Below are 9,375 nucleotides of genomic sequence, written 5' to 3' on the forward strand. Positions count from 1 at the left end.
AAGGGACCAATTTAGATTTCTTTTCTTTAAGGAGGGGCACATGTAAAATTATGAAGATTTTGTCAGTTTTAGCTACACTGTATACTCCAGGCAGGATGAGGTTAAGTCTCACTCATTTTATGGAGAGATGGCATGCCTTGTCCTTCAAATCTTAGGATGAATTTTTCAGTTACTCATTGACTAAAAAATATTATTGATGTTGACTATGTGCTTAGGCTTATGCTAGTGAAAGTCAAGCTCTCCATCCAAGAAGAAGTTGTGGAGCTGTAATTGTATATTACATTTTCTAGTTGATGAGATACCTGTGAAGTTGAGTCAGTTGCTCAACACCTTCACAATTCTTAGTTCATATTTTCCTAAGTGGATGAAGTGTTTGAGCACCATATATAACCAATACCTTGACTTTATAGACTGAGTGCATTTGACTTGGAAGTGAATACATTTCCTACCAGGCAACTAGGAAATATATCTAGATATTGGATCACACCACCATAAACAGGGATCTGCTGATTTCATTTTGTTGCCCACAGGAGTCCATTAGTTGTGGCTGCCTACAGGGGCTAATTGAGAAAAATTATTAGGGCTCTGATTGATTTGTGGTATCTGTCACATGTTGGTGTGGGGAGACAGCCCATGGAAAACATGTATCTTCCATTTCTGTCTTAAGGAAATCATTTAAGTTAGACAATTTGATAAAAGTCCAGCTACTGAAGTATTATATCAACTTGGTAAGTCTTCTTCCAGCTACACTACTGCCATGTTCTCTGGATATTATGAGATATGAAGATACCATCAATATTTTAAACAACTGTTCATTGAACAATCCTACCTAGTGCCATCATGGCCCAATAATTTTTAACCTTATTGCAAAGGAGATAAAAGTTAATGACTGAAATATTTGAAAGGAACCAAGAAATGTGTTGCTCTAGGAAAAAAGTACTTGCATGAAAGAACTCAAACCACAAAATACCTCATGGGGATTTGATATTTTCAAAGCTTAGTGTTCATGGAGACCCATAGTTCACTGAAAAAACTTTTAAATCCCAGATGGCACGATGGTAAAAAAAAAAAAAAATATGCTTGCCAATGCAAGAGGCAAAAGAGATATAGGTTCGATCTCTGGGTTGGGAAGATCCCCTGGAGTAGGAAATGGCAACCTGCCCCAGTACTCTTGCCTGGGAAATACCATGGACAAATAAACCTGGCGGGCTGCAGCCCGTAGGGTCACAAAAACTCAGACACAAGTGAGCTATTGCACACACACACACACACACACATGATTGAATGCTGTCTAATATTCTGATTTGTATAACAATCTAATACTTTTATGAAAATGTGAAGGGGCACCTAGAAAAGGCAGTGGCAGAGGTTTGTCCTCCTTGGCTTGCAATGATCTCTCTCCATGGAGCTTCTTCGCTGAATTGGAATGCAGGTCCTGATGAAACTAAGCTGCTATCCAGCCTTGTCTTTCCTTGAGAAAGAAGAATCCTTGTCTTGTCAAAGGAAAGACATTGATCCTGTTAATATTTGTCTTGCCACCGTGCCCTGTGAATATCAGAAAGCCATCCAGGAGAGGAAATAGGACAAAGCCAAAAGTCCTTTTCTAAAATCCTAGGGAGAACAAAATTTTCCCAGTAAACCCCTTTGTTCCTCCCTGCAGTTATTCAACACAAAGTAACTCTGTTCTTGAAGTATTGATAAATGTGTGTAAAGTTCTCTGGACATGAGGCAGTAAAGATTCCCGGCTGAAATCTTCCTGCCAGAAGGAAGCAGGCCCCACAGCAGTGTTTTCTTGAACTCAGGGTCACTTTCCTGGCAAAGGGAATTAGATGATGACTTATGGCCAGCAGGTACTAATTCTAATTCATCAGAAGAAAGTGTTCTAGTGGTCTGTATAATTCAGAACAATAAGGGATTCAGGAGAAAAAGGCATTTTAAAAAAGCAGTTGTGTTATTTTCAGGTGCTATCACTGTCCATAAAGTAGGCGTCATTGCGGCTGTGCTTAAGGAAGGAGCTAAGCTGAATTTACTTGATAGCATTTGGAGATATAAAACTCCTATGGCCTGGATAGAATAGCTCAGTGCTTTATGCATGCCCTTGTGGACATTTTGTCACAGGCTGGGGTGGAGGTATTACATAGTGATCTATTTGTCACATTAAGAGTTGTTGGGAGACAGACGCAGTTCCTCAGTGCCGAGCCACCATACTTCTGAGGTATTTTCTGTAGTGCACTCCTGGAGTTCCCTAGAGGGATTTTGCTTGGGTTGCCCAAGAGGAAATGTGATGGATAGTGTTTTATTACATACTTTCCTTTCTCTGCCTAATTTCCCCATTCTACTACCAAGGTTTCCTGGGATCACCTCCTACAATACCACTCATACTTCCATGCCTGTTGCAGAGTCTGCTTTCCAGTTCAGTTCAGTTCAGTTGCTCAGTCATGTCTGACTCTTTGCTACCCCATGGACTGCAGCATGCCAGGCTTCCCGGTCTATCAGCAGGGAATGCTTCTGCTTTTAGAGGAACTAAAATGTGTCTGCTTTTAGAGAAACCCAAGCAAAAGACACATGCCAAAAAAAAAAAAAAAAACATTGCAGGAGACTGAGAGGAAGATCAGGGAACACAGTTGAGAATGAAAGACCTGAGGCTCTTATTTTACTGTAAACTTAGTATGAGTCCTTGTGATGTGGGAGAGGAAATTATTCCCATCTCAGATTCCAAAAATGGAAAACTAGTGTCCAGATCAAGTGAGGTTTTACACTTATTATCAATTCAAGCTGTAGGTGTGAGTCAGACCAGGCCCCTTGCTGTAAGAAAAACATCACTGAGTGAGATGAAAAGATACGGACACTATGTTACCCAAAAAAGCATTAAGGGAATTGGAGACATTCATTCTGTAAAAGAAAAGAAAATGTAAGACATCAGAGCTGTCCTCTAATCGTAAAAGACAAAGTGGGTTGATTTTGAATTGTTCAGCCAAAGAAGGACTGATCAGGGGCTCCAGAGAAGGAATTGAACACTCACAGTATAGTTGGAATGAGACGATCATGACTTGGAATCTTAAATAGATAATTTACTATGTAAACTTTTCTGGGCTTGGGCTCTTCTTTTCGAAAAAGGAATAATAGTGCTACCTCCTGGGGCTAAACATATAGAATACAGAATTTTATCCCCCTTCCCAAACTGTATAATGACTGACGACTATAAGTAATGACCTTGGTCACCTTGTGAAGGAAAAACTGTAATGCTCTGTGTTTAAATAGAGCTTCAGTCTGGAGAATGTATTGCACAGCAGATTCTTTTGATCAAGAGAATCCATTTCTGGCTCAAGATTTCTGTATTTTAAGAAGGTGGGTATTCTGAAAATGGGATTCCCAAGTGGCGCTAGTGATAAAAAAAAAAAAAAACCCTGCCTGCCAGTTCAGGAGACATAAGAGATATGGGTTCAATCCCTAGGTCAGGAAGATCCCCTGGAGGAGGGCATGGCAACCCACTCCAGTATTCTTGCCTGGAGAATCCCCATGGACAGAAGAGCTTGGTGGGCTATGCTCCATGGGGTCGCAAAGAGTCAGACACGACTGAAGTGACTTAGCACACACGCACACACACATACTGAAAGCATCCCTATTCACCTTAGGAAATGGGGTGATTTCATGCCATCTCTGTTGCCCGTGTGGCCAGGTGGATGTTGCTTCATCTTCAGAGTTAAGGTTTTTTGTGCAGTCTTCTCTGCTTGCCAGACATTTAAGCTTAGACTCTAGAGAAGAGAACAAGGGAAACCGTTGTTAGTCACTCCTCACCAGTTTCCCCATCTCAGGGAATAGCAACTCCACTCACTATTCCCTCCATTCAGAAGGCTCTATAAGACAGCTCCTTGGCTGAAGTGTTAATAGAAGCCATGGTGAGCACAATGGTCCTGAGACAGCAGTGTACCCAGCTGGTTACAAGAGGAAGCCAGTGTGGCTGGAGGGAAGTAATCTACAGGGAGACAAGTGAGAGATGGAGCAAGGAGGCCGCTGGAGGCTAGAAAAAGCCCCATGTCCACAGAGAGCCCTTTCTAACCCTTATCTAGAATGGTGACCCCAACCTCTGCCACTCGCTAACTCTCATATCCCTTTTTCTTTACTTCCTGGTACTTAACACTCTCTGGCATGTTGTATGTTTATTATCTGCTTAGATGTTTCTTCACATCTGAATATAAGTTCCATGAGACTAGATACTTTTATTCTTTTCCATCATTTATATCTTCCCTAAACCCAGAACAGTGGCAAGCCATGATAAGCAATTAACAAATATTTATAAAGCATAAAACGTATGTCGATCCCCAAATTCTGTCAGGTTCTAGAGACTGGCAAGTTTTGCTGTATGACAAATCCATCCCAAATCTTAGTGACGTAGTGACCACTATGTGCCAGGTCATTTGTCTGATCTGGGCCAGGCTCAGCGTATTTCTTGAGCTTTCAACATAGGTGTGTCTGCTATGTCTGACTGTTTGGAATTGGGGCCATGTGAGAAGAGAACTTGGTTCATTGCTGGTCTTCATCCTTCAGGCTTCAGCTTGTCTTAGGTTTCTCTCCTATTGGTCAAGATTCTGAGAACCCACCCAGGTTTTAGTGATGGACCACTGGATTCCAGTCCGGGGTGGGTACAATTACAAAAACACTTTGATTGCAAGAGTGTAGTGATGAGGAGGGGAGGAGTTGTGGCCATTTTTGCAATCTACCACCTCACTTTGTTCTTTCTCGTCTAGTTGGTTGGTCTCTCTTTTATTGAGCCACATGACTATTTCTACACAGTAAATTATCTTCTCCATCTGAATATTATCTAGTACAAACTTTTTATACTGTTCTCTGGAAGGTCATATCTCTTTCTAAAACTGCTCGATGTCACCAATGGCTCTGATATTTTTTTTAACCTCGTCTTTTTTGTTAATTAATTTTGAAACATGTAAGATATTTTAAATCCAGATAGCTGTCTCTTCAACGTGATGCTGACATGTGTTTTCTGTCATTGCCATGAGTGGAATGAACTAAGGCTATTCCTGTCTACTGCAGAAACATTTTATCATTGTGGCATTTTTCAAGCCAACATCTGGTGTTCATGCTGTACAGTTTAGTCACTCTGTTTTTCTTTTCAATTGGTTTTTCCCTTGCCATTTGGAGAGCCTTTTTCATTTCACTGTTGGCCTGCTCTTGTTTTCTGTGGTACACATTTATATGAACATTTTTCTCACATACCAATATACTAAAACTCACACACTAGGATATACTAAAATACAGACAGAAGCAAGCCATTTAGGTAGCTTACATCATTTGTGTTCCTCACCATTTCATACAAATTGACATCAACCGAATTTATTGGTCTGAAGGTTCTCTTTGCCTTCCAGGGTCTTGTATGGCCACTTGTACCAGGCCATAAAAAGTGTCATGGGATTACTCACTTCCCACCCCTAACCCTCAACCAATGACTGAAGGGAATTAATGTATAAATCCTCTACCTCCTTCACTTCTGGGTGAGGGGTGATAATTCTGAATTGCTCATCACTGATTTGTCCAGAGGGCTCAAGCTCCAGTGTCTTACATGGTAGACCTAGTCATTCATGTACGCTTTACTGGCTGTCTTCCTTCCCCAGTCATTTCTATTTCCCTCTCAAAGAAACTTCCTGCCCTCAAATTCTTACTCAGGTTCTGCTTCTAAGGAGCCCAAACTAAAGCATATGCATGTATCTTTCTATTTTTATAATAATGTTTCCTTAGTCCTAAATATTCCTTTACCTACTATTAGATCACATTTTCTCTCTGATACTCTTGGGAACCCAAATCTCCAAAAGACCAGATTCTTCTGATAAATTGCTATTTCTCTGACACTTCCTAATCTTTCCTCCAAGCATGTAAGTGGGGTGGAAGCCATGAGGGTGGGTGTGTTTTCTTGAACCTCTCTGTGTGTGTTCAAGGGGATAAGAAAGGGTGAACATGTATGTGTGTGTGTGTGTGTGTTTGCATGTGTCATGTGCCAATAATAAGGTGAGGGGGAAATGCTGGAAAGTCCTATTTTAAATGAATTTAAAATTTTAAATTTATATCATATACTGTATTCACTGTGGCTGTGAGCAATTCAAGAATGGAAGGATGTTATGACTATTTTAATGCTTTTAACTTGTTGCTGTGGACTATAGTGAAAAGGAAAGTACACTAACAGGAGATCTTGTTTGGATTCTTTTTTAAAAAAGTAAGAACCACTTTTCTTAATTTATTTATTTTTGACTATGTCACACGGTATGCAATATCTTAATTCCTCAACCCAGGGATCAAACCCATGCAGAGTCCTAAACACTGGACTGCCAGGGAAATCCTTTGTAGTATTAAATTATAAGTTGAACTGTCTGTATCAGCATGATTGGGGTTGTCTCTGGAATGTCTCTAAGGATTGTCAGTGCAGCTAAGACAGGGACAATCACTTTGTTCTCTGTGCTATCCTGTAGGCAGGTAGGATTATGGCCTCAAGACTGCTCACACAGTTGTTTTTGGAGTATGTGTATATGGGGGGGAAAGTGTAGGGTGGGGAGAGAGAGGGTATGTGTCTGTCACAAAGCAAAGTCATCTTGCTGTCATGTTCAAATGCTTGTTTCATTCCCTACAACTCCCCTCAGTTCCTAAATCCAGTGATGGTTTACTTCTTGTGTTGCTGTTTTCCCCTGGTGTTTGGGGACCAATGAATTGCTCTCATTTTCTTAGAGGCAGCTACAGAGGACCGGAATATATATAGAATAGAGAAATATTAGCTACAGATATGATCATATAGATCATTGCATACACTAAAATATCATCATCCCAAAAAGGAATGGGTCGCAAAGAGTTGGACACAACTGAAGTGACTTAGCATGCATGCATGCAAACTGTGATTGATGGTAATCATATAAATTACCTTTTTGACAGTTGTATTAAGAGCTTCAAGTAAATATCAATATCAGAATTGTTGTCAATGCGCCGTATTTTTTAAATGGTTACAATTTAAGAATAAGACCCAAGATCAGTGGAAGAGAAACCTAGAATAAATTACTGTCCAATGATTCACATCATGGTCCTGAAAAGTACCCAAGTTCTTCACTCAACCCTTAGATGAGGTTTGTCTCTATACATCATTCTTTTTATTTATGTCTTTTTTAATTAAAATATTTTATTTTGACTGCACTGGGTCTTTGTTGTGGCACACAGGCTTCTCTAGTTGTGGCATGAGGGCTTAGTTGTCTCAAGGCATGTGGGATTTTAATTTCCTGACCAGGAATTGAACCCAAGTCCCCTGTATTGGAAGGTGGATTCTTAACCACTGGACCACCAGGGAAGTCCTGTACATCATTCTTTTTAATGGACAGTGGTGCCAAATCTGGTTAGTTGGTGAAACTCAGAGATGGGAAACTAAGATGAGGCAATTGGAATGGAGGGAGATTGTTTGTAGAGCACTGGGGAAGTCCTGGGAGAATCAAATTCTGCCAGAGCCTTACCAGCAGGCCTCAAGGTCAAGCAGCCAGCCAGCTGGTCCAGAGAGGCCTGTTTTGGACTTCTAGTGTTGTGGATCAACAGCTAAAACTTCAAAATAATAGCATGGCATTTGTGTGCCAGCAGCTGCTGAAACTTTATAGATTCCATATAATCTCTGTAGCTTCAACTAGAAGGTCACTGGAGAGGAAGTGGCAGAAATGATTCCAGCATGAGTTGTGAGATTTGCACTTGTTCTTGCCAGTGGATTATGCTGCTCATATATCTATTGTGGCCTCAATTCAAAACACAAGATATATCCAGCATCAATTTTGGATGTTTGGTTAAGATCACTAGTGTTAGAAGAATTATGAAAATGGGAAACTCAGTACCATCATCACTTGAAATAGGTGAGTAACCGCCTTGTTAAATTCATGAGGAAATATTTTCTCTGTCTTCAAGAGACTTATCTCTTTACAGAGACACATCTGCAGCAATGACAGCTCTGTTGTTTGTAATCAGCTGCATTCATTTCTCACTTACAAGCAGGCCCCTGTATTTTAGTAACTTGAGAGCACTTCCTATCTCGTTGGGAAGAAATAACTTGGAAATTAAGCCCGGTGTCATATGTCAGTGGAGCTCCTCTGTGAGGCTTCTTGGGGCTTTAGTAATAGTTCATGGACTTGTAGAAGGAAAGAGAAAGTATTGGCCTTGTGGGCCTGGGCCTGAGGATCTGAGGGTTCATTCCTAAAAGGCAAGTTAACATCATCCCTCTCCACGGTGCCTAAATAGGGCTCGGCATGGCAGGGGTTAGACGCTTAAAACATGACAGGGGCCTTCAGCAGAACTGGATCCCGTACTTGGTTGTTCACCTTATCAGCTGTCACCTTAAGTCCTTTAAACCTTGTTTCCTCTTCTATAAAAAGGGATTTGGCTTCCCTAGTGGCTCCATGGTAAAGAATCCACCTGCCAGTGAGAAGGCATGGGTTCATTCCCTGGGTTGGGAAGATCCTCTGGAGAAGAGAATGAGAACCCCCTCCAGTATTCTTACCTGGAGAATCCCATGGACAGTGGAGCCTGGTGGGCTGAAGTCCATGGGGTCACTAAGAGCTGGACATGAGTTAGCGACTAAACAACAATAATGGTAAGGGGATTAGCACGAGTACTTTCCTCATGGACTGAGGATGAAATGAGATAGTCCAGTACCTCGGTATGAATAAATGTCAGTTGAATATCTTTCTTATTCTTGCTGATGCTGATATTCCAGTATGTTGGATGGAGCACAGGAGTGGGGTACATGGGCACTGTTTGGTACTTAGAATCATCTATGTGTGTGTAGTACAAGAGAACTAATTAGGAAAAGATCCAGGAACCTTACAAAAGGTTGTGGGGGATGTAGCAGCAGACATGTGGCAAGATGCTCTATTTGTGTAGGGAAGAGGGTTATGTTTAGATGTCTGGAAAAGAAATAGGATTCTGATCCAGAGGGCTAAAGTCTAGAGAAATGCTTTATATATATATATATATATATATATATATGGTAAAAAGGTAAAAACTCAATCCTACAAGGTGAATGAACCTAGCAAGAGTGATGGCAAGATACTGGGTATCCAGGACTCACCTCATGCCTACCTGCTATGGAATCTAAAACAGAACCACCTTCAGGTCCAAATGGTGGGACTGATGTTCCTGCCACAGCTGGAGTCTGTTTGCGACCTGGTTTGGGTACTGGTTGCCAGGAGAAAACCCTTCATGAAGACTGTTGAAGACAAGGGTCTAATTTCTGGCCAAGTTTTAGGCTCATCCCTATCTTCTCATTGATGTTTCTGTTTCCTAACTTGACCCAAGCTCTTTCCTTAAGCAGTGAGTCTTGTTATCCTTTTCCTATACCTGAGTTGGATT

This window comes from Cervus elaphus, chromosome X (genome assembly GCF_910594005.1).
Source record: "Cervus elaphus chromosome X, mCerEla1.1, whole genome shotgun sequence".
NCBI classification, from domain to species: Eukaryota; Metazoa; Chordata; class Mammalia; order Artiodactyla; family Cervidae; genus Cervus; species Cervus elaphus.